This window comes from Lissotriton helveticus, chromosome 5_1 (assembly GCF_964261635.1).
Source record: "Lissotriton helveticus chromosome 5_1, aLisHel1.1, whole genome shotgun sequence".
Lineage (NCBI taxonomy): Eukaryota > Metazoa > Chordata > Amphibia > Caudata > Salamandridae > Lissotriton > Lissotriton helveticus.
This window is the reverse complement of record NC_136065.1, coordinates 1,577,032,043-1,577,058,299: the sequence shown is the minus strand read 5'-3', so window position 1 is coordinate 1,577,058,299 and position 26,257 is coordinate 1,577,032,043. Positions and strand designations below refer to the sequence as shown.

General features: G+C 44.2%; 1 protein-coding gene and 1 non-coding gene across 4 annotated transcripts in view; both read right to left on the bottom strand.

The window, feature by feature from the left end:
* Window positions 1–26,257, bottom strand: part of USP49 (ubiquitin specific peptidase 49) — a 758,970-nt gene that overhangs the window by 567,437 nt on the left and 165,276 nt on the right. The window contains exons 2-3 of one of the 3 annotated variants that reach the window (XM_078644727.1): window positions 5,101–5,246; window positions 2,327–2,476 (exon numbers count right to left, since the gene is read on the bottom strand). The gene's annotated coding sequence lies outside the window, so the exon portion shown is untranslated. Of the gene's footprint in view, window positions 1–2,326; window positions 2,477–5,100; window positions 5,247–26,257 lie in introns of those variants that run through there. The other 2 variants (XM_078644724.1, XM_078644726.1) reach the window with 2 other exon arrangements.
* LOC144756893 (U6 spliceosomal RNA) lies at window positions 9,360–9,471 on the bottom strand. Its single transcript, XR_013595381.1, has one exon. It is a non-coding gene; the product is annotated as a U6 spliceosomal RNA (small nuclear RNA).

The following is a 26,257-nucleotide window of genomic DNA, read 5'->3' as shown; positions in this document are numbered from 1 at the left end:
CCATAAGGCCCCGGGGCGGATGGGTACACGGCCATTTTCTTTAAAACCTTTGCCTCTGAACTCAGCCCGTACTTAGTCCGATTGCATGGCGGACGAAGGCGAGACATCGGGTACGATGGCTGAAGCCCTGATATCTATCATACCCAAACCCGGGAAAGACCCCAGTAAGTGCGCCTCTTATAGGCCGATTGCCCTCCTGAATCTAGATGCGAAACTCTATTCCTCCATCATTGCTCAACGACTCAATGACCTAATGCCGGCACTCATACATCCGGACCAATCAGGGTTCATCAAGGGACGACAGACCCACGACAACACGAGACGGGTGATACACCTGACTGAAAAGGCCAATAGGTTCAAAATCCCGGCAGTCCTGGTGGGGCTTGACGCCGAGAAGGCGTTTGACAGGGTGGATTGTTTTTTTTTATTCCAGACATTAGCCGACTTTGGCTTCTCCTCTAAATTTTTGACAATGATTCGGGCAAATTACCTCTCCACCAGGTCCAGAGTAGCGGTAAATGGGCATACGTCCTCCTTCTTTGAACACTCACGGGGCACTAGATAGGGGTGTCCCTTTTCGCCTCTACTCTTTGCCCTAAGCATAGAACCTTTGGCACTAGCGGTGAGGGCCAACCCCGACATCCACGGCCTACCCTTTACTGGGAAGACGCATAAGATCACTCTTCTCGCGGACGATGTCTTCTATCCCTCTCTGACCTGGCCCACTCTCTCCCCCAAGTGCAGGCGGAACTGGAGCACTTTGAAGTGGTGGCGGGGTTCAAGGTCAACTATGATAAGTCCTACGTACTTAACCTCACACTCCCCCGATCTGAAGTCCTCCGTCTCACGACGCTGACACCCCTTCCATGGGCCAGTTCCTCTATTCTATATCTGGGGATCCACTTAACTCCCACGCTGGGGAAACTATACTCTGCCAACTTCCCCCCGTTATTAGCCAAGATTCAGGCCGACTTGAACCGCTGGAAGCCAATGTTCATATCATGGCTGGGGAGGATCCATGCTGTTAAAATGTCCCTTCTTCCCAGACTATTATACTTGTTCCAGGCCCTGCCCATTGACCTCGACGGGGAATTTTGCCGGCGAATGAAATCCATCATGTTACGCTTTATCTGGCAGGGGGGGTTGAGCACGCTTCTCCTTCGCCGTCCTGCGCAAACCGAAGAAAGAAGGGGGCGTGGGGCTATCTGACATTCACCTGTACTATAAAGCGGCGCAATTTCGAGTGCTAGTAGAATGGTCGCAACAAGAGTCAGAAAAACACTGGCTGCACATGGATCGGAGCGTGGCTGGGAGGACAATATGGGACCTGGTATGGAAGCCCAAGAGTGACAGCCCCAAAAATGCTTACATCAGTACCCCCACTTGCACCACTTTGAAGGTTTGGGACTCTGTCTCCAAGGATGATAGGTGGACTACATTCCCCTCCCCCTTTACACCCCTACACTTAAATCCCGCTTTTCACCCAGCGTTGTCTGAGGGCACCTTTGATGCTTGGAAGGAAGTGTGTTTTGATGTTGTTCATGGGCATCCCTCATATCGCTTCTTCCATGACAATGCCTACCAGGGGACTTGCAAGTGGAAGCTCGCCGTTTAACCTAGCGTAAGGTGGCGGCTGTTAGTTTCTGCCTGGGGCACGTAGGTCTCAGCCGAACTGATATGGAGGCATCTGCCCTGACTTTCATTGATCTCCCACTTACCTCACAGGCCGTTTGGAACGCCCGTCTATATCAGGGACTGCACCTATTGAAGCGTTATTCTGTATGTTAAGGGTCTGATTAGAAGGAGCTCTGGCCGATTTAACGGGATGCCGGTGGGCGGATTTCAATGGCACCCCCTGCGTGTGACGATGTGTGGGATTGTCGCATTTTTTCTCTGTGTTTTAAAATCAATAAACATATCTTTGGGGGAAAAAAATCAGTGATTCATGCTGTAAAACCACAACACATTTTGAATGATCTGCAGGGACAATAGTGCACCTCGAGCACACTTTGAAGCCAGCAAATGCTAATAAAGGAATGAGACAGGGTACCAAACAAAGACAGACATAGGTCGCCACATGAAAGGAGTGAAAGGGCATCAATCAAAAAGCCAGCTACATAATACCACCCCTAAGGATAGCCGCAGGGGATCACCTCAAAAGAAAGTCACATGGCACCACTTAAAGTCAGCCTCATGCACTATCAAAATCAGCGGCTGATGTCAAATTTAAGACAATCTAACAAATGAGTACTCTTTTAAGCCACCATCTGCCATTATCAAAAGACAGCCTTAAGTAATTGATGAAAGGAAGACACTCCATACTCACGAAGTCCTGATGAAACATTCTGCTTCTCGGATCTCTGAGACTGCAGCCTTAAGTAGCCCCATATCAAGACAGGAAAGAACCTGCCACTTCTTCATTGATGGAGTTTGCATTCACATTTTCATGAGTGGAAAACCAGCTTCACTTCCAACTCTAAAAGAAAGGAGAGTAAAGGGTCAATAGAATCAACAAGGATTGGCAGCTGTCTGCTAGACAAATTTGTACCAGTTTTTTATAGATGAAAGGTAATTTCACTGTGCACAAGCTAGAATGGATTCCCAATCTTATGCTACTGGCTGTTTGGTGTTTCTTTCCACCTCTTATGGGAGTGCTTGCACTGCAGTCCCTACGGGACTTTAATTTACATCTTAAATAAGCACATATATGTTTATCTCATATAAGCAATATATATAGCAAGCAACTGTTTTTGTTGTTTCACTGCTGCATACTCATTTCATGTTTTAGTCAGATATCTAGCCAGATCTATTGACTTTGCCTGTCCTTATTTCTGAAGCATGCATCTGCAAAGCCAATAGGTCGGCTTTTTGTTAGGGGAAGTGTTTGGTAATGGTTGCACAATTTTGCTCCTATAATCAAGCAAACTCTTGGGCAACACCAACGTGGATGAAGCAAGTAGGGCCTTTTGTTGAACAGGCTGTATTAGCAGAGTATTTAAAGTGTACCCTCAAAGAAAAGTGGTATAAAAACGAGTCAAGGAGGACGTTTGTATTTTGAGTGGTGAACTCAAAAGGCATACACAGCAAAATGCTGCATACTAAATATTTTTAACAATAGGCACAAGAGCTCTATGGACTACGGTTCCAGGGTGCAGCCCCAAACACTCCCCAGGAGGAATAGCTAAATGATAACCGTTTATACCATTTGGCCCTACCTTATTTACATACGATGCAACTGTTGTAAATCATGTCCATCGTCCAGTATGCCTAGCAATCCACTGCAACTAACCACTTCAGTCATATATTTAGTACGTATTTCAGAGTGAAGAGATCTGCTACACAGTCCTGGCCTCAGAAGGCCGTGCAGGTCTTGACACTATGTGCTAACGATCCTTACTCCATTCATAGAAGAGATGGCTGTAATGCAGTCCTTTCTAGTAGATCTTGGACCCTTCGACTCCTCCCATCCATACCTGTCCCAGAACATGCGTCACAGAATGGTTAATCCTGTGCTGTAACGAGCAAATTGGATTTAATGCAGTAAAAAATTATAAAGGCACCTGCAGAGCTGATAACATCTGCCAACATACCATAACTGCACATCCATCCCATCACTACGCACTGCTTCCCATAACCGCACCTCGGTGGTCATCATGCACGACATGAAAACCCTTCCTACATAGGATCAAAAACAAATTCACCGCCCTACGAGCCACACATTCTTCAGGGTATAGCATGCTACCAGTGCTGGCAAGTGCTTCAGTGCCTCACATAAGCGTAGTTGATGCCATGTTAACAGCACAATACAAAACAATGGACCAGTATTTTCGATGCCTCTCGAGGAAAGCTCATGTATGTGCACATCTTTACAATGGGAACAAACTGTAAATAGAGCAACATATTATTATGTCAGATATGTAAATTAAAATAATGCACTAGGGTAAATAGTGAATTGCATTAATCTGGCGTAAAGATAAACAGGAAACACTTCCTAAACAAAAAGACATAAATCAACAATAAAAATGTCCTGATGTGAGTAAAGAAAATACTTCCAAGAACGAACAATGACTGAATTACAAGAAACTGAATTAACAAAATGACTGCTAATACACCACTAAAACCTAATGAGAACACAAATGAGACAATGTATGCATCTACACAATGCAATGGCCTGCATGGAAAGCCAGTCCAAACAATACCAAACATCAAAGAATTCTTCAAAGCCAATAAATGGAGTGGGCCGACAAAACCCTAATCTCTCTGTGCTACTTCATATATATACTTTTTAAAAATACTGGTATCTATAGGCCAGCTAAAGCCATCGAATCTTAATGGAAAAGAAATAATTTAGACACTGTACAAATGTAATCAGTTTGCTTATTATTTTGTCATTTGTTGTAGTGTAAAATATGTTCAAATTGATGTGAACACTTAACTACATTCTCTCAGTCCAGCATATATGGGACAAAGTAAAACAATTAAATTACACTACACTGACAATTTATGTACTCTTGTTGGCGCCTGTTCATTAGGAAACAGTTAACAAACATAACATCTCTTTTTGAGTGTAATACACAATATGCTTAATGGCACTCAGTGTAAACTAGCCGAATGGGAAGTTGGAGGTCACTTACTAATCCACAAAATTTTCAAATATCTGCTAACGTTTCCTTAGTTTCTCTGCATCAAATGTTCTTCACATGGTTTCCTCAGTGCGACAAGTCTCTTGGAATAGGCCCTATTCAGCACACTTGCAATACGGAAATATCAGAGTCATAGTCTCTAAATTAAGTATAGGGCTATCTGGATATCTTTGGATCGAAAAAGAGCTTACCAAAAGCATTTACTTTTTAATGAAAACATTTAATATATAGCTCCTACACCTCAAAACGCAATGTAGTAACGTACAAAAAGATAGTACAAATAAGAAAATATAATTCACTAAAATACACACTATGAGAACAACAGAAATAATAACAGTATGAAAAATGTAGCCAGAATCCAAGATTATCAATGTCTTATAAAATGTAAGGACTGGGAAGGACACACATTAATCAAAAGAGCATTCCAGTCTTGATGAGCAGTAACAGAAAATCTTACCATGAGAACCCGATGTGCTGAAAGGAGTAGTGAAGTATCCACTGTCCAAACTATGCATCATTCTACCCCAGTACACCGTCAACTCCGACAATCGCAACTGATGCTGCTACTCAGCCAAGTTGTAGGCCTGCCTCAGGATGAGCACCCTAAAGGTTATTGTAAAGTTCACTGTCACAGCAGGTAAGTACATTTCAACAAGTTTATTAGTTATATGTAAGTAATATCTTGTCAACTTTTTCATAAATTGCACTTCATACCACAAATGATACCATTTTTTAAGTGACGTAAATAAAGATGGTACTGTCACCTAAGTTATGCTACTAAAGACATAAGGATTTAAGGCTAAACTTGTGACTTTCAGATCCAGGATTATGTCAGCAACAAGTTTTCCACTAACGGAGCCATGCTAGCTACATTTACAGTCGTCTTCTTTATACACACCTACTCGAAGCTATGATGTTCAACTTTACTCAGTCTATCTGAGCCCTGCAACTGAAACCAGGAGGTACTCTCACTCATCCAGACACACTGACATCGTACATTCTATCACTCAGCCAAAATGCTCACATAAACTCAATCAGAATTATGCAGGAAAATGGTAGAAAATAAAGATAAACTGGAACAGAAGTGATATGCAACTAAAAACAGCTAGCTGTGTGCCTGAATGCCAAACACATTTGTATAAGGGCAAGGAAGGCATCGATGAAGCAGGTAAAACAGACAAAATGACATTACTATGGACTAGTTTGTAAACAGCACATGTCTAAACGACTGTCTGAAAGTCTGAGGAAGAAAGAAAATAATATCTTCTGAGTAGAGAGACAGAAAAGAACAGGCTGTACAGTGGAGAAAAAATAATTAAAACTAATCAAGGATTCCAAGACAACAATTTAGAAAGTGAATGAAGACACCAGAATGGAAGAAATTGCCACATCTAATAGGATAAAGCCTTCTTTATGAACAAGCCGAAAATACATTTCCACTTGTGTGCCATCTGCCTTACCTGCACAGATCAAGCTGAAAATGTGTTTAAATTCATCAGGTAGTGTCTGTCTGTTATTAAAAGTGGGGAAATAATCTGTAAAAACCTATTCAGCTATTATCTTTCCTGTAGTTTAATTTGAATTTCCAGGGGAGGTTTGGCAGAAAGCAGAAATGTATGTGACTCCACCATGTCTGAGTACAGGAGAACTAGACCGGTCTAGCAGGGGAAGGGTATCACAAGTACCAGAATGCAAGGGAGCTGCTCACGCGGGCACAGAGTAGGGCAGGGAGAGTGCAAGAAAAAACAAGCATTTACAATGCAATGGTTTTGCCTTTGTTAAAGTTTGAGCTATTGGCATTGCTCTTGACATTATTTTTATTTATGTTTTTTTTTAACATAAATAAATGGCATTGTCATTTACAATGCCACTAGCTTTATCTCTCGCGAATGACACACAAACACCCACAGAGAGCCCCCCCACACACACACCCACACCGAGCCCCCCACACACACACCCACACCGAGCCCCCCACACACACAGCCACACAAAGCACCCCCACACAGAGCCCCCCACACACACCCACACAGAGCCCCCCCACACACTGCGAGCCCCCCACACACTGCGAGCCCTCCCCCCACACACTGCGAGCCCCCCCACACACACCCAATGCCCATCTGCTTTCAACTGTGTCCACACGCAATACAGTAATTTCCTAACAAACCCACCCATGCCCCTACCTAGCTGCCTTCATTCTAACCCAAAAGCACTTCCCAATTCCCCTCTCGAGAACTGTCCCTCAGCACCACATAACCACTCCTACCCAAAAAAAAAAAATATATATATATATATATATATATATATATATATATATATACACATATACATATATTGCAGTTTTATATAGCTCGAACTTAACCCGAAGATATCAGAGCGTTTAACAGACAAGCACATTATTTTTAGGCAGAGGGGATTACGTGATTTGCACAGAATAACAATGTTTAGGCCTGCCGCCAGACCGTAAACTGGTTCGTTCCCCATCTTAAAAGTTGGCCGGCCCAGCCGTTAAGCCACAGCCTCTAGCACCCTCTATCTTTACATCATTAATCTCGTGCCCCTCACCCCTCCGGTGGCTCCCTCCATCGTCTCGGGATCAGCAGGCTGCGCACTGAGATCTCCAGACGGCTCCATCACGAACAGTATCTTCTGGGTGACGTCACGCCGCCACCCCCACCTTGAAAAAGAGCTTGGGCTGGCAGCGGAAGAGGAGAATAGAACACCGCACAGAACACTAAATAAAAATCTTCCGTTGCTGAGAACAATTGATACCTCAGAGACATTTTAGTATGTTAAAAAAAGTAACATTTTCGGTAATTTATAAAAACATATTTAGTTTAAAATATAATACAACCCAGCAAACACATTTTTACTCCTATGAGTGGGGCTTTACCATCGTTTACCAGGTTTTTCAATATACCCTATATTTGTTTTTGTTTTTGCTTTGAGAGGTCACCTAAATATCCCGATTCATTCCAACCGCTCCGTCATCGTTTTTTTAATCCATCAAGTGAGCGTCCGTCGTGCTTTCCCTTCCAGAACTCTTCCACCTGTGATCATGTGCAGCAGAGGTTTGAGATCCATTCTGACCCTAGTGGGAAGAGCCCCATAGACGGTCCCTAAAATGAGTGATTCCCCAGCGGCGGACGGTGGCCTCGTTTGCTATTATTCTTTCATGGCCTTTCACTTTTGTGCAGCTTTTAGCCCCACATGACTGGCACCTGCAGTGACACACGCTCCCTTGTAGACATTGGAATGGCCCTTTCACGTCTGCAAAGACACTTTCAGGCTCCCCCATAGAAATACACTTCTTTAGGACTCTCATCGGTACAGCCACTTCCACAAAGGTATACACATATATTGAAAAAAATTCAGCCAATCCAAAATCGCTCCTTTTTCTCCGGTCGAGGAGTCGCCTCATTTGTCTTCTTAATAATCTTTTTAGGCTTGATACCATTCACAGAAATATTAAACCCCAAAACAGGTTACTTTATCTTTCTGTTCCTGAAGTGTGCTTCTTTATTGTCAATGTACGCCACTCTGCTCCGCTTACAAAATAAGTCCTACGGGCTCAAAGATTTCCTTGAGATGCCTATGCTCTCTCCAACAAGGCTGCTGAGTACTCTGGAGTTTCACCTCATCCTATTTCATTCACCACCTCGCATTCCCAGACTCGTACCTGCTCTCTCCTGATATCACACTTTCGCCATCGTTCATTTCCTATTATTTTCTACCTGATCTGCATTCTCTTGTCTTCAGCCCGCAGTCATCAGCACACACAGGCCAGAGAAGGCACCAGAGCATCATTTCACATTAGCAACACCCAGTGGCAGAGCACAGGAGCTTGGCAGCACCCTGAGGGAGGACAGACTGAGAGTCCACAGAGAAGGCACCTCGAATGGTGGGTCCTCTAGCCTTGTCCTGCACTCGTCTCTCCGGGTGGGACTTGCGTGGATTGCAGACCTGAAGACACAAACGGGAGTCGGGATAGGGACAAGTCTCTCTCCTTAAGCATGACTTGCCTAATATGAACTAGTGTGACCTCACACAAGTGTGAACTCAGAGTTTGCTTCCTTGTGCAGCACTCCGTGTGTGCGCCATCTGCAACCAGGGACGCTCAGTTCACCTCTGCCCGTCTATACTCTGCAACTAACAGTGTTTCCCTTGTAGAAAGGAATCTCACCTAAGTTGATTTACTTTAAAAAACAAGCACCTACGAGGACACGGGGGGGGGCGGGAGAGGACACGGACGGCGGGAGGGGGGCGGGAGAGGACGAGGGGGCGGGAGAGGACACGAACGGGGGGAGGGGGGCGGGAGAGGACACGGACGGCGGGAGGGAGGCGGGAACGTGCCGGCAGGATCAAAATTCCACCAATGAGCAGGAAGGCAGGTGCCGGCAATGCCGGACCAGATTCGGGGGCGTTCCCGGCTTTTGGCTGACGTCGCGTGACGTAGCCAAAAGGGAAAAATTCTCGGGAACGCCCCCGAATCTGGTCTGGGATTGACAGACAGAGCCCTCTACCAATGGCTAGCCTCCATTTATGGAGCTAGCCAATGGGAGGAGGGGGCGGATACCCGACCCCACATAGAGATATCATTAGATTTTGCTAGCGCATGCGTACTTCGTACGCATTGCGTAGGCAAAACCTAAAAAGGGAACAGAATGAACAAAAGGTTTGAGATACAAAACAAATTTAAAAAGCTTGACACTTTAAAAAAAAAATTTAATATACAACGCTTCACGAATTTGCGTGTCATCCTTACGCAGGGGCCATCCTAATCTTCTCTGTATCATTCCAATTTTAGTATATGTGCTGCCAAAGCGAGCACGGAAAAAAAAAAAAAAGCTTTACACTCGGTCTCCAAAAACAAAGGTTCCGCAAAAACGAAGGTGTTCACTAACTTTACAAGCAAACTCGAAAAACAGAAGGACCGAACGAGGAAAAGTTTGCTGATACAAAACTAAACAAACAGCAAGAGTTTGTATATGGCAGAAAATATACACAAACACACAAATGAAAGATTCGCCAACAAAAGAAGATAATTCCTACCACAAATACAGACAGAAACACACACAAAATAGGTGCGCACAAAAACATCTTCGGCCAATTCTTCTAACAACCTCTGCTGCCACACCTGTGAGAAGATTCATCAATTCTTTAACTACGGTGAGATTTGCAGAAAAAGTCATACATATGCCCCTCTGGGATGACCTTTAGAACACATTTGACCGCAACAGGGATGCTGCACTACTTCTCCTGAACATCTCAGCTGTCTTTGACATAGAAGACCATGACATTTTGATACAAAGACTCTACGATGCCGGCATAGAGAAGACTGCTCTAGACTGGATTACATCCTACCTTCACAACAGAACTAATGTCATCCATAACCACCTTTCTCGTCCAAACCATACTTCACAAAAGCAGGGGTCCCTCCAGGCTCTATCATATCACCCATGCTTTTCAACATCTACATCAAGTCGTTACCGGCACTGATCAAAGTGGAGCCGTGCAGAGCAAAGTGGAGCCGTACAGAGCAAAAAGGAGTTGGGCAGAGCAAAAAGGAGTTGGGCAGAGCAAAAAGGAGCTGGGCTGAGCAAAAAGGAGCTGGGCTGAGCAAAAAGGAGCTGGGCTGAGCAAAAAGGAGCTGGGCTGAGCAAAAAGGAGCTGGGCTGAGCAAAAAGGAGCTGGGCTGAGCAAAAAGGAGCTGGGCTGAGCAAAAAGGAGCTGGGCAGAGCAAAAAGGAGCTGGGCAGAGCAAAAAGGAGCTGGGCAGAGCAAAGTGGAGTAGAGTGGAGTTGAGTGTAAGAGTTTGGTGTTGTAGAGAGGAGTAGTATCAAAATAGAGTGCAGTGGCACAGAGTGAAGCAAATTGTTGTATAGTGTCATAGCGTGGTGCAGAGCGTAGTGGAGTGTCAGACAGTGTTGGTGGGTGGAGTGGCATAGAGTGTCATAGAATAGAATGAAGTAGCACAGGGTAGCAGAGGCAATTGTATAGAGTGGAGTAGAGTTGTCAAAATGCACAGAGTGTGGTAGAATGCGTAGGGCGTAGAGTAGAGTTTTGTAGAACGGCAGAGAGGAGTAGAGTGTTAGTGGAGGGGACTGGAGGGGTGTGGAGTACTGCATAGTAGAGTGGCGCAGCGTAGATTGCGTTGGTATAGAGTGCAGTGGCGTGCAGGAGAGTGCAGTGGCACAGAGTGTAGTAGAGTGGCAAACAGTGCAGTGGTGTAGAGTATAGTGGCATTGAGGAGATTGTTTCAGAGTAGAGGGAAGTGGCGTAGAATGGAGTGTTGCAGGGTAGAGTGGCATAGAGTGGTGTAGTGTGCAGTATTATGTAGTGCAGTGGTTTGAAGAAGATTGGCATTGAGTGGCACAGAGTAGAGTTCAGTGTATTAAAGTGGTGCACCGTGGAGTGGTGCAGAGGTGAGAGGAGTGGTGTAGAGTGCAGTGGTGCAGAGTAGTGTGCCGTAAGGAGCATTGCCAATGAGTAGAGAGATGCAAAGTAGAGAGGCGTAGAGTGCAGTGGAGTAGTGTGGGTGGTGTAGAGTAGAAAAGAGAGGCATAAAGTGGAGTATGCATGGTGTGGTAGCACAATGCCTTTACAGACAACACATTTCCAATTGAAATGACCATTACATTTGCACATACCGTTTTACTGATAAAACTTACAGCGCACAAAGGATAACGTGTGGCAATGGCATCCACTAGTGCACTGGTTTGTGTGGTCGTATTAAAATACTGGTTTCTACCACACATGCAAATTGCAAAAAAAATGCTTCATTTTTGCTTTCCTAATTCCGATATATTTTGAATAATTTGCACAGTTCATGTATAGATATTTAAATTTTGTTGTGTGCTAGAAAAAAAAAAGTTTCTTTCCCAGAAAAATTCCCAATATTTGAAGGCCTGTATACAGAAAGTGAGGACTCGTGGAAGAATACAAGGAGCGATGGTAAACAAGATTTGTGCCTCCAGAGGGACAAAGACATGCTGGACAACCTAAAACAAAGTCAGCAAACAGAAAGCCAGAACATTTGAGTTACAAAATACAAAGCCCATGGTAAGCAAAGGGGGGGCAATGCATTCCTAGGGAAGCTTTCAGGAATGCTCACACAAAGTCTTTTCGCAACCAGACAGTGTAGACTTCAATCTAAAAATTCGCTACATGAATGTAAATTCATTTTTGGAAATTCACCCTAATAACTGCCCCTCCCATTTACCAATCTATGCAAAGCAAACTTTGCAAGGATCAACTATACTTTCGTGTACACATTTTTGGGGAACTTGTGCAGATTTGTCAAAAATTATCATTCATAAAAAAAAATCATAAAAGGTTTTTGATAACCAAAAGCAGTCCTCCACGGTTTGTGGGCGACTACAACTCCCCTTCATGCACTGCTATTGCTGATCTTTAATCAAGTAAGACATACAAACAGAAAAAAATCCCTTATACATCTGTTGATGGGCTGGTATTCTTATAATTCAAAAACTGAAAAAAATGGGTAATTCCTTTGTTATTGTTAGGTGCGCATTCCTCAATCCATTATTCATAACCTTACACATGACCATAGAGGACATCGAGTAACATATATTCATTCTCTGACGTTCCTTCATGACACTGGATGGTGTTGAAAGGCTGCAGTATCACTGGCCTTAGACTTAGACTGGGTAATCTCTAGAGTCAAGGATATTACAATTCACTCAATTGTTCCTTGCGATTGGTTGGATTATCATGCCATAACCTTCCATATATCCACCATAAGAAAAGACCACACAACCTGTCAAACTCAAAAAATGGACATGGGACACCAAAGACCATAATATTGAGCAATTAGTAGCACGATGTGAGAAGGATCTAAATCTGCCTAACAACTTGCTGAACGTTTGCGAACTCACTGATCACTACACCACATCAATGACGAATATAGTCAACTCCACTATGCCGCTAAAACTGAAAAGAATCTTAGAGAAAGATAAAAATCCATGGTTCAATGGGGCTCTGAATGAAGACAGGAGGAGGCTAAGACTAGCAGAAAGAAAGTGGAGACAGCACCCAGCATCCCCCCAGCTAAAAACACTCAGGAAAATTAGAAATGAATACAACAAAAAGTGTTCTCAAATACAGCAAGCATTTGCAATGCAATAGGTCGCGCATTAGGAAAGTTTGAGCTACTGTTATTGTAAATGACAATTTTTTTATTTATGTGTTGGTTTTGAAAATAGCGAAATTAGTAGCTTTGTCATTTACAATGCCAATAATTATAACTTTCGCAAATGTGACACCTATAGCATTTGTAATGCAATATGTGTTATATTTAATTGAATTAGATGTATTGATATTACAAATAACAATGGCTTTTAATGTTTTTAAATAATTAATATTTAAATAAAAGTTATTGTAATTTATAATGGCAATACCTTAACATTTTGTAAATAACTTTTGTGAAGATTATGTTCAGTGTATTTTATTGTTACGAAAATCCAAGAACAGAAGTAAAATATTAACATCTTTTTGTGACATTTGTAATAAAGCTTAAAACATTGAAAGAACATATTTGAACCAGTTGTTGTTGAATGGTTGCACAGATTAATGCTGTGGTGGCGCTGAGTGATGTTGTGGTGGCGACGAGTGATGCTTTGCGTTCAGTGATGCTGTGGTAGCGCATTGTGATTTTGTGGTGCCACTGAGTGATGCTGTGGTGCTGCTGAGTGATGCTGTGGTGATGCGATAGAGTGCGATAGATAGAGTGAGGGCAATAGATAGATAGAGTGAGGGCGATAGAGGGAGGGAGGGCGATAGATAGATAGAGGGAGGGCGATAGATAGAGTGAGAGCGAAAGATAGATAGATGGATAGATAGATAGAGTGATTGCAATAGATAGAGTGAGTGCGAAAGATAGACAGATAGAGTGAGTGCGAAAGATAGACAGATAGGGTGAGGGCGATAGACAGATAAATTGAGTGAGGGCGATAGATAGACAGATTGAGTGAGGGCGATAGATAGACAGGTAGCTTAAGTGAGGGCGATAGACATATAGATAGAGTGAGGGTGATAGATAGGATCCGATAAATAGAGTGAGGGCGATAAGAGTGAGGGCGATAAATAGAGTGAGGGCGATGGATAGATAGAGGGCGATAGAGTGAGGGCGATAAATAGAGTGAGGGCGATAAAAAGAGTGAGGGCAATAGATAGATAGAGTGAGGGCGATGGATAGAGTGAGGGGCGATAGATAGATAGATAGATCGATAGGGGCGATAGCTAGATAGAGGGCGATAGATAGATACATAGATAGATAGAGTGAGGGGTGATAGATAGATAGATAGATAGATAGATAGATAGATAGATAGATAGATAGATAGATAGATAGATAGATAGATAGATAGATAGATAGATAGATAGATAGATAGAGTCAGGGGCGATAGATAGAGTGAGGGCGATAGATAGATAGATAGATAGAGTGAGGGCGATAGATAGAGTGAGGGGCGATATATAGATAGAGGGCGATAGAGTTAGGGCGATAGATAGAGTGAGGGGCGATAGATAGAGTGAGGGGCGATCGAAAGAGTGAGGGGCGATCGATAGAGTGAGGGGCGATCGATAGAGTGAGGGCGATAGATAGATAGAGTGAGGGCGATAGATAGATAGAGGTTGATAGAGTGAGGGCGATAGAGTGAGGGCGATAGATAGAGTGAGGGGCGATCGATAGAGTGAGGGCGATAGATAGATAGATAGAGTGAGGGCGATAGATAGATAGAGTGAGGGCGATAGGTAGATAGATAGAGTGAGGGGCGATAGATAGATAGAGTGAGGGGCGATAGATAGATAGAGTGAAGGCGATAGATAGATAGAGGGCGATAGAGTGAGGGCGATAGATAGATAGATAGAGGGCGATAGAGTGAGGGCGATAGATAGATAGATAGAGGGCGATAGAGTGAGGGCGATAGATAGATTGAGGGCGATAGATAGAGTGAGGTGCGATAGATAGAGTGAGGGGCGATCGATAGATAGAGTGAGGGCGATAGATAGATAGAGTCAGGGGCGATCGATAGATAGAGTAGGGTGATAGATAGAGTGAGGGCGATAGATAGATAGATAGATAGATAGAGTGAGGGCGATAGGTAGATAGATAGATAGATAGATAGATAGATAGATAGATAGATAGATAGATAGATAGATAGATAGATAGATAGATAGATAGATAGATAGATAGATAGATAGATAGAGTGAGGGCGATAGATTGATAGAGTGAGGGCGATAGATTGATAGAGTGAGGGGCGATAGATAGATAGAGTGAGGGCGATAGATAGAGTGAGGGCGATAGATAGATTGATAGAGTCAGGGGCGTTAGATAGAGTTAGGGTGATAGATAGAGTGAGGGCGATAGATAGATAGTTTGATAAGAGTCAGGGGCGATAGATAGAGTGAGTGCGATAGATAGATAGAGTGAGGGTGATAGATAGAGTGAGGGCGATAGATAGATTGATAGAGTCAGGGGCGATAGATAGAGTTAGGGTGATAGATAGATAGAGTGAGGGCGATAGATAGATAGTATGATAAGAGTCAGGGGCGATAGATAGAGTGAGTGCGATAGATAGAGAGAGGGCGATAGATAGAGTGAGGGGCGATAGATAGAGTGAGGGGCGATAGATATATAGATAGAGTGAGGGCGATAGATAGATAGATAGATAGATAGATAGATAGATAGATAGATAGATAGATGGCGATAGATAGAGTGAGGGAGATAGAGTGAGGGCGATAGATAGAGTGAGGGCGATAAATAGAGTGCCAAGGAGCTGTTGCTGCGACCACCCATCTTCCAGAAGAAGAAAACATGATCGAGCTTTCTCTGGAGCAGCCCCCAAAATCTGGAACTCACTCCCTCCAAACATTAGGAAAATTCCAAACACGGAAACATTTAAGAAGGAAACTAAGATCTTCCTGATGAGTAAGTTCCTACCATAGACAAGACAGCTCTCCACTAGCACCGTGGCGTGGATGTCACCAAACAGAACAGCCTGGTAATTGAAAGAGAAAGTCACCAGAGATACTGGAGAGAAACATTAACGGACTCAGGGAGTGAGATTGCAAAGAGAAATTACACTCCAGAACTATTAGGAACTAGAAATCATTGTACTCCTGTGATTTCAAGATGTATCCAAATACCTACCTCATATGTCTATTTATATATATGGTTAGGTTAACATTGACGACTGTATATGTGATTTCAAGATGTTTCCAAATACCTACCTCATATGTCTATTATATATATATATATATATATATATATATATATATATATATATATATATATATATATATTGCAAAACAAATTGCCCAAAAGCAGCGAGAGGGCACACCACGGCACTTCACCATTCCAGCCTCGCTGCAGCTCGTCTTCCGCTTCTTTGGGAAGCGGAAGACGAGCTGCAGCGAGGCTGGAATGGTGAAGTGCCGTGGTGTGCCCTCTCGCTGCTTTTGGGCAATTTGTTTTGCAAGATTATTCACGGCTGCTCATACCGTGGAGAGGAGCTCCGCTTCAATGAATTTGAAAGACTGCAGGATGGAACCCTTCCTACCCGATGCAGCACGGTACTTTTTTTGCAGAACTAGCCCGTCTTTCCAGTTTCCCTCCCTACTAAGGGTTATAAAACGGCTTGTGAATCAAGTATAAGGACACTGAACCTACTATAGGAGAAAAAATTGCACCTCCCAAGGGGACTACAATTCCCAGAAACATCACGCTGCTAATTGAATGATGCTACGCCCACTGTGGGAGCTACTTTAAATAAAATGGCAAGTTGAACGGAGGTGCGTGATCAGTGTTATTTACTGCCAGCCCATGAAGAAGAGGCGTCCTTGGCCTCGAAACGCGTCGGCAGAGGCAGATTGTAAATCTTTGGGAAGCGGAAGACGAGCTGCAGCGAGGCTGGAATGGTGAAGTGCCGTGGTGTGCCCTCTCGCTGCTTTTGGGCAATTTGTTTTGCAAGATTATTCACGGCTGCTCATACCGTGGAGAGGAGCTCCGCTTCAATGAATTTGAAAGACTGCAGGATGGAACCCTTCCTACCCGATGCAGCACGGTACTTTTTTTGCAGAACTAGCCCGTCTTTCCAGTTTCCCTCCCTACTAAGGGTTATAAAACGGCTTGTGAATCAAGTATAAGGACACTGAACCTACTATAGGAGAAAAAATTGCACCTCCCAAGGGGACTACAATTCCCAGAAACATCACGCTGCTAATTGAATGATGCTACGCCCACTGTGGGAGCTACTTTAAATAAAATGGCAAGTTGAACGGAGGTGCGTGATCAGTGTTATTTACTGCCAGCCCATGAAGAAGAGGCGTCCTTGGCCTCGAAACGCGTCGGCAGAGGCAGATTGTAAATCTTTGGGAAGCGGAAGACGAGCTGCAGCGAGGCTGGAATGGTGAAGTGCCGTGGTGTGCCCTCTCGCTGCTTTTGGGCAATTTGTTTTGCAAGATTATTCACGGCTGCTCATACCATGGAGAGGAGCTCCGCTTCAATGAATTTGAAAGACTGCAGGATGGAACCCTTCCTACCCGATGCAGCACGGTACTTTTTTTGCAGAACTAGCCCGTCTTTCCAGTTTCCCTCCCTACTAAGGGTTATAAAACGGCTTGTGAATCAAGTATAAGGACACTGAACCTACTATAGGAGAAAAAATTGCACCTCCCAAGGGGACTACAATTCCCAGAAACATCACGCTGCTAATTGAATGATGCTACGCCCACTGTGGGAGCTACTTTAAATAAAATGGCAAGTTGAACGGAGGTGCGTGATCAGTGTTATTTACTGCCAGCCCATGAAGAAGAGGCGTCCTTGGCCTCGAAACGCGTCGGCAGAGGCAGATTGTAAATCTTTGGGAAGCGGAAGACGAGCTGCAGCGAGGCTGGAATGGTGAAGTGCCGTGGTGTGCCCTCTCGCTGCTTTTGGGCAATTTGTTTTGCAATATATATATATATATATATTGTGAGGTCAACTTTTATGACCGTAAATTAACCTACCTTATAGCATTGTGTAATGTCCGTTATACAAGATATATCTTGAAATTTAGGTTAACATTTATGACGGTATATGTGATTTCAAGATGTATCCAAATACTTACCTCATATGTCTATTTATATATATTGTTAGGTCAACTTTTATGACTGTATATTGAACCTACCTAATAGCATTGTTTAAGGTCTGTTATACAAGACGTATCTTGAAACTAACTCATATAATGTGAAGCGCTCTGATACCCAAGGGTCACGTTCGCGCTATACCAAACACTTTAAATAAAAATAAAATAAATAAAATAGATAGATAGAGTGAGGGCGATAGATAGATAGACAGAGTGAGGCCGATAGATAGATAGATAGATAGATAGAAAGAAAGCTGCCGCGGCTGCAGCAGCTGATGCCAGCGATGCTTCCGCCACTTTGTAAAACGGGGCCTCTCTCACGCCTCTGGCAGGCGCGCATGTATCCACTCCAAACACTCACACCGGAATAGTGCACTCTGGGAACTAGTCTGGACTACTGTGGGTGTGCAACCTCTTGATCTGGGGTCAAGACGCTCCCACCAATGGGGGTGGGGCAGGACATTTAAAGGCGTGTTAGATGCTTTATCCTGGTAACAGCGGCATCCGACGAAGGCTACTTGCCGAAATGCATCATGCCTAAGCTGTCAAAATAAAGGTTTCCAAAGTTCTTCCCCGAGTGGCCTCTCACCTTTCTTTATTCAACTCGCGGCCCGGCCGACACCTGCATTAAGGGCTGGAACGTTTAGGGGACCGGAGGAAGCCTTAGGACACACAAAAGTAAAGTCCACATTTGTAAAGCGCACAATCACCCGTAAGGGTCTCTAGGCGCTGGGGGCCGTCGGGAAGATTAAGCGAGCTATTGCCCAGAGTCACATGGTGCAGGGCTAACCTGCCGCCGGAGCCGAGGATCGTACCGTGGTCCCCAGATTCCAGCGTCAGTCGCCCTGGCCGCGGCGCCACACCTCTTTCCAGGACTTTCCATTCGGACACACCGCGCCTTGGTCCTGATTAGCAAATGCCCATTGGGGTGAAAAATCGACTTTGCTTACCCTGTGCAACACTCACACCGGAACAGTGCACTCTGGGAACAGTAGTTGCGTCTGGACTACTGTGGGTGTGCAACCTCTTGATCTGGGGTCAAGACGCTCCCACCAATGGGGGTGGGGCAGGACATTTAAAGGAGTGTTAGATGCTTTATCCTGGTAACAGCGGCATCCGACGAAGGCTACTTGCCGGAATGCATCATGCCTAAGCTGTCAAAATAAAGGTTTCCAAAGTTCTTCCCCGAGTGGCCTCTCACCTTTCTTTATTGGAGGGGTTTGGAGTGGATACATGCGCGCCGGCCAGAGGCGTGAGAGAGGCCCCGTTCTACAAAGTGGCGGAAGCTTCGCTGGCATCAGCTGCTGCAGCCGCGGCAGCTTTCTTTCTTTCCAAGGACTGGAACTTACTTCTGCCCGCCCTGCGTGTAAGCCAAGCCATGGGCTGCTGCCAGGTGCAGCTCGTGACCTCACGAGGAGCCAAATTCACTGTAATTTTCGACTCGCGGCCCGGCCAACACCTGCATTAAGGGCTGGAATGTTTAGGGGACCGGAGGAAGCCTTGGGACACACAAAAAAACCAGGACTTTCCATTCGGACACGCCGCGCCTTGGTCCTGATTAGCAAATGCCCATTGGGGTGAAAAATCGACTTTGCTTTCCCCGTGCAACACTCACACCGGAACAGTGCACTCTGGGAACAGTAGTTGCGTCTGGACTACTGTGGGTGTGCAACCTCGTGATCTGGGGTCAAGACGCTCCCACCAATGGGGGTGTGGCAAGACATTTAAAGGCGTGTTAGATGCTTTACCCTGTTAACAGCGGCATCCGACGAAGGCTACTTGCCGAAATGCATCATGCCCAAGCTGTCAAAATAAAGGTTTCCAAAGTTCTTCCCTGAGTGGCCTCTCACCTTTCTTTATTGGAGGGGTTTGGAGTAGATAGATAGATAGATAGATAGATAGATAGATAGAGTGAGGGCGATAGATAGATTGATAGAGTGAGGGGCGATAGAGTGAGGGCGATAGATAGATAGAGAGATAGAGTGAGGGCGATAGATAGATAGATAGATAGAGTGAGGGCGATAGATAGATAGAGAGGTAGAGTGAGGGCGATAGATAGAGAGATAGAGTGAGGGAGATAGATAGATAGATAGATAGATAGATAGATAGATAGATAGATAGATAGATAGATAGATAGATAGATAGATAGATAGTGATAGAGAGAGTGAGGGAGATAGAGTGAGGGCGATAAATAGATAGATAGATAGATAGATAGATAGATAGATAGATAAAGTGAGGGCGATAGATAGATAGAGTGAGGGCCATAGATAGAGTGAGAGTGATATAGATAGAGTGAGGGCGATAAATAGATAGATAGAGTGAGGGCGATAAATAGATAGAGTGAGGGCAATAGATAGAGTGAGGGCGATAGATAGATAGAGTGAGGGCGATAGATAGATAGATTGATAGAGTGAGGGGCGAAAGATAGATAGATTGATAGAGTGAGGGGCGATAGATAGAGTGAGGGCGATAGATAGATAGAGCGAGGGCGATAGATAGATAGAGAGGTAGAGTGAGGGCGATAAATAGAGAGGTAGAGTGAGGGCGACAGATAGAGAGATAGAGTGAGGGCGATAGAGAGAGAGATAGAGTGAGGGCGATAGATAGAAAGATAGATAGATAGATAGATAGATAGATAGATAGATAGATAGATAGATAGATAGATAGATAGATAGATAGATAGATAGATAGATAGGACAGATAGATAGATAGAGTGATGGCGATAGATAGATAGAGTGAGGGCGATAGATAGAGTGAGGGCGATAGATAGATAGATTGATAGAGTGAGGGGCGATAGATAGAGAGATAGAGTGAGGGCGAAATAGAGAGAGAGATAGATAGAGAGAGATAGAGAGATAGATAGAGAGATAGATAGAGAGATAGATAGATAGATAGATAGATAGATAGATAGATAGATAGATAGATAGATAGATAGATAGATAGATAGATAGATAGATAGATAGAGTGAGGACGATAGATAGAGTGAGGACGATAGATAGAGTGAGGGCGATAGATAGAGTGAGGGCGATAGAGAGATAGAGTGAGGGCGATATAGTTAGATAGACAGATAAATAGAGTGAGGCCGATAGATAGATAGATAGATAAATAGATAGATAGATAGATAGATAGAGTGCGGCAGATAGATAGATAGATAGATAGATAGATAGATAGATAGATAGATAGAGCGAGGGCGATAGATAGAGCGAGGGCGATAGATAGAGTGAGGGCAATAGATAGACAGATAGATTGAGTGAGGGCAATAGATAGATAGAGAGATAGAGTGAGGGCGATAGATAGATGGAGAGATAGGTAGATAGATAGATAGAGTGAGGGCGATAGGTAGATAGATAGAGTGAGGGCGATAGATAGATAGATAGATAGATAGATAGATAGATAGATAGATAGATAGATAGATAGATAGATAGAGTGAGGGGCGATAGAGTGAGGGCGATAGATAGATAGAGAGATAGAGTGAGGGCGATAGATAGAGAGATAGAGTGAGGGGCGATAGAGTGAGGGCGATAGATAAGAGTGAGGGCGATAGATAAGAGTGAGGGCGATAGATAGAGTGAGGGCGATAGATAGAGTCAGGGCGATATAGATAGAGTCAGGGCAATTAATAGATAACTAGATAGAGTGAGGGCGATCGATAGATAGATAGATAGATAGATAGATAGATAGATAGATAGATAGAATAGATAGATATAGATAGATAGAGTGAGGGCGATAGATAGATAGAGAGATAGATAGATAGAGTGAGGGCGATAGATAGATAGATAGATAGATAGATAGATAGATAGATAGATAGATAGATAGATAGATAGATAGATAGATAGATAGATAGATAGATAGATAGATAGAGTGAGGGGCGATAGAGTGAGGGCGATAGATAAGAGTGAGGGCGATAGATAAGAGTGAGGGCGATAGATAAGAGTGAGGGCGATATACATAGAGTCAGGGCGATATAGATAGAGTCAGGGCAATAAATAGATAGATAGATAGAGTGAGGGCGATAGATAGATAGATAGATAGATAGATAGATAGATAGATAGATAGAATAGATAGATATGGATAGTTATAGATAGATAGATAGAGTGAGGGCGATAGATAGATGGATAGATAGATAGATAGATAGATAGATAGATAGATAGATAGATAGATAGATAGATAGATAGATAGATAGATAGATAGATAGATAGATAGAGTAAGGGCGATAGATAGATAGAGTGAGGGCGATAGATAGAGTGAGGGTGATATAGATAGAGTGAGGGCGATAAATAGATAGATAGATAGAGTGAGGCTGATAGATAGTTAGAGTGAGGGTGATAGATAGATAGATAGATAGATAGATAGATAGATAGATAGATAGATAGATAGATAGATAGATAGATAGATAGATAGATAGATAGATAGATAGATAGATAGATAGATAGATAGATGGATGGATGGATAGATAGAGTGAGGGCGATAGACATATAGATAAAAGTGAGGCGATAGATAGAGGGCGATAGATAGAGTGAGGGCGATAAATAGAGTGAGGGCGATAGATAAGAGTGAGGGCGATAGATAAGAGTGAGGGCGATAGATAGATAAGAGTGAGGGCGATAGATAGATAGAGTGAGGGCGATGTGCACGCGCTCCCACACATGCACTGTAGCCAATCCGCCCCGAAAAACATTTGGGTGCAATTCTGAAAGTCCCTTTACACAAGTCTCGCAGACAACGCATGTGCATTGTCTAAAACGAGACCTAAAAATGGCCTTTTGATAAAAATCTTCTTTGGGGCAGCAGTCCATTGTATCAAAGTTATGCAAGAAACCTGAAACATCTGCATGAGCATCTAGAGCCATGAAACAACACTAGTGTGCTTGATGTCGGATATTGTTTGCAGCACTCACGTTTGAGTTGCAGTCTACCACTGTGGGGGCAGTTACACCTAAGTAGGTATTCTTGAACACCTCGGGGGCTCCTATCTAATTAACAGCCCATTCGCTGATCCAAACATTTAAATACCACTTGCTGAGCTCCTGCAATCTCAATAAACTGTTTTTTTTTAATTTGTATCTAGTAATCACACAATTACGGTGGCCATCTGCCCTTTACAAGTACATTGACATATTTTCAGATTACTTCTATATTGCGATGGTATTATTATTATGTCTAATTTCTTTTAATAGATACTAGAACACATTGTAATAGCTCTGTCCTGTCTACCTCGTAACAAAGGATAGGACTCCTTTATCAAACTCCACTCAATTATAGATATGTGAATAGAACTATATAAAGCTGTAAATAGATTGTTGACTGGCTAACTAAAATCAGCATTGTAGGGAAGTTTATCTGTGTCCGTGGCGCAGACTGGCTCCCGCAACAAATCCGGGCTCACTGTCTAGTCAGTGCAATCAACTTTGCACCTGCCTCCTCGCAAAGCGCCCTGAGGCAGCTGGCAGCAGCCTCTTGCACTTTACCAAAACCCTGAAATATCTAAAACAATCTAAAAGGGTATTCAGATTATTGATTGAATGCGAATTACTGGAGTCATAAATGTCATATAGGCAAAGAGGCGCACAATCGGTGTCTTGTGTACTTGTGCAGAGGCAGCGAGTGTACGTTACAATAACGAGCAGCAATCAAGTACAAACTAATCGGCCCCTCTTTCGCTCAACACACATTTTGAGGTGTTTGGGTTTATCGGTTTTCAGTAGAAACCCCAACTGAGCCAATCACTGATATACCAGGAGCCGGATTAAATGCACTGCACTCATTGGCTATTTGAAATAACAAACAATTGCAAAACAACACGTGTAAGTACTAGCCGTAAGCAATAAAAACAGTGAGAGAGGACGAGCAGAGCCGCGCATAATCTGTCCACCCCTCCTCCACCTCACTACTTGCTGTTTATCTGTAAAATGACTAGCTTTTATAAAAGAAAGTATCTCCAAAGTGAACAAAATGTCTAGTTGCAGGAAGAGCCGTGCACGAGTGAATAAGCAATGCTGATAGAGGTGACGAGAAGGGCGGGGGGGGGGGGGGGGAGTACAAACAAATGAGCCTGATTAAATCTGAAGAGAAGGGAGGGGGAGTGCGAGCAAACGAGCCATTAGAACAAGCTCTGGCATTGCGCGGAGGGGGAGCGGCTTCCTTTAAAGTCTGAGTCTGATGCCGTTGGTGTGCGATGTGCACGCGCCCAGCTCACATGAACTGTACCCGATCCGCAGTTTGGGTAGACTTTTAAAAGCCTTACTATAGTCTTGACAAACAAGCATTGCTAAAGCAATGCTGAAGTCGAGACCTAAAAAGGAATTCTTTAGATCGGAATTGGATAATGCCAAAAACAGAACACGGAAACTTTTCGAGATGTTAAAACAACAATCCAATAAACTGGCCAAATCTGCTCAAGAAGAAACAAAAACTCAACTGAGCTGCGAGGAATTCTCAACATTCTTCACAGACAAGGCCAACACCCTAGAAAGAGAACTTAGGATGGCAGCCAACAATCTGTCTAGCCAATTATCATCACAGAACGATGCTACCATGAAAAACGCTCAAGATATAACAAAAAAGAAAGCACAATGGTCGACCTTCAAGTTATATGACCAAAATACCATTGCCAAAACTCTCTCGGATATCAAACCAAATAGCCCCTACAGTGATCCCCTCCCCTCTAAATGCCTTAAAAAAAATCAACCATATCGTTGTCCCAATATGGACAAAAATAATCAATGCCTCAGTATCTCAAAGAGTGCCTAAAAACAGGTCAAGTACTACCCATCATCAAACAACATACAGCGGACCCGGCAGACCCAAATAACTTTCGTTCAGTGACCAATATTTCATTACTTGCCAAACTAATTGAAAAATGTGTCCAAAATCAACTGAGGAACTACATCACTAATTTCAATCTGCTGGACAACTGCCAATCTGGATTCAGGCCAGGCCACAGTACGGAAACAGCAATCCTACATATAGTGGACAATGTGCTACAGGCCCTGGATCATAATCAAACATGTCTACTAGTTCTTCTTGACCTGTCTTCTGCATTTGACACGGTAAATCATGAAAAATTACTAGCCCATCTCAAAGACAGGATGGGATTATCTGGAAATGTTCTGAAATGGTTTGAATCCTTCCTACAGAACAGAACACAAAGATTACTGGTCAACCAGACGTAATCCCCATCATGCCCTAATTCGATTGGAGTTCCACAAGGATCAACATTATCTCCATCACTATACAACATATATGTCGTACGCCTTACAGTAATTCATCGACACGCAAACATATCCTATCACATGTAGCCAGATGACACTCAAATCTCTACAGCACCACTAAAAGCCTGTCTCAATGCAGCCGCAAGACTCATTACAGGTTCTAGAAAATACGACTGCATTTCCCCACACCTGAAGGCATTAAACTGGCTACCTTATAAAGCCAGAATCCAACTTAAACTGCCATGTATTACCCAAAAAGCACTCCATTACAAAACACCAATGTATTTATCCCAGAAACATTGAGCGATCAGGGGGAAGCAGACCATCCCTGAAAGCCAGAGACCTGTTGCTGAAACCTCCCATCTTTCAGAAGAAGAAAACGTATGACAGAGAATTCTCCGGAGCAGACCCCAGAATCTGGAATTCACTCCCTACAAATATTAGAAAAATTCCAAACACAGCAACATTCGAGAGGGAAGCGAAGATCTTCCTAATGATATGGACACATCTTGCACGGGGGGTGGCTTGGACGCCGGAGGGAATGGCGGCGTGAGCTCTGCGCCCGATCCCCGTATTCATCCTGAAAAACAGCGCAGAGACGCCCGGGGCTGCCCTCATCTGTAAGCCGGAGACAGGGGGAAACACAGAGGCACCCCTGGGAGCGCACACGGAGCCGACCGAGGGGGAGCTGGCCGGGAACGGAGGTCGAGAGCCGGCACACGTAGGAGCACAAGATGGCAGATGCCGTGTCTGCTGGAGGGAGCTGATGAGCGGCCTTGGAGGTGGGACGCGTCTTTGAGGGGGGCGCACCCTGGAGAGCGCGGCGGACCACCTGGTGCACACAGACGTTGGTGCGGCGAGCCCCAAAAAAAAACAGATCGTGACACCAGCTGGCACCTACGACGAACCGGGCTGGAGGAAACTCCGTAAGATGGCGGCATGAACGGAGAGCTGGGCCGCTGCCAGGGGCCGACTCGAGGATGGCCGTGGAAGGCCTGAGTGAATGAGACGGCCAACGGGCTCCATTGTGATGAAGGCGGAGGGGCGAGGCGCGGTGAGGACAGTGCAGCAGCAGATCTGAGAGGAACTACGGCATGGTGTGAGACACCGGAGTCGGGGCACGTATGTCTGGACTGAGAGGCTGAGGCTGGGCCAGTGGCGAGTGAGGAGCTGCCGGGCGCTGGAGAGAGTCGCGGAGCTCACCCGAGGCAGGAGTCCCAATCCACCCGCAGGACGACGGTTGGACTGCAGACTTGGGAGGG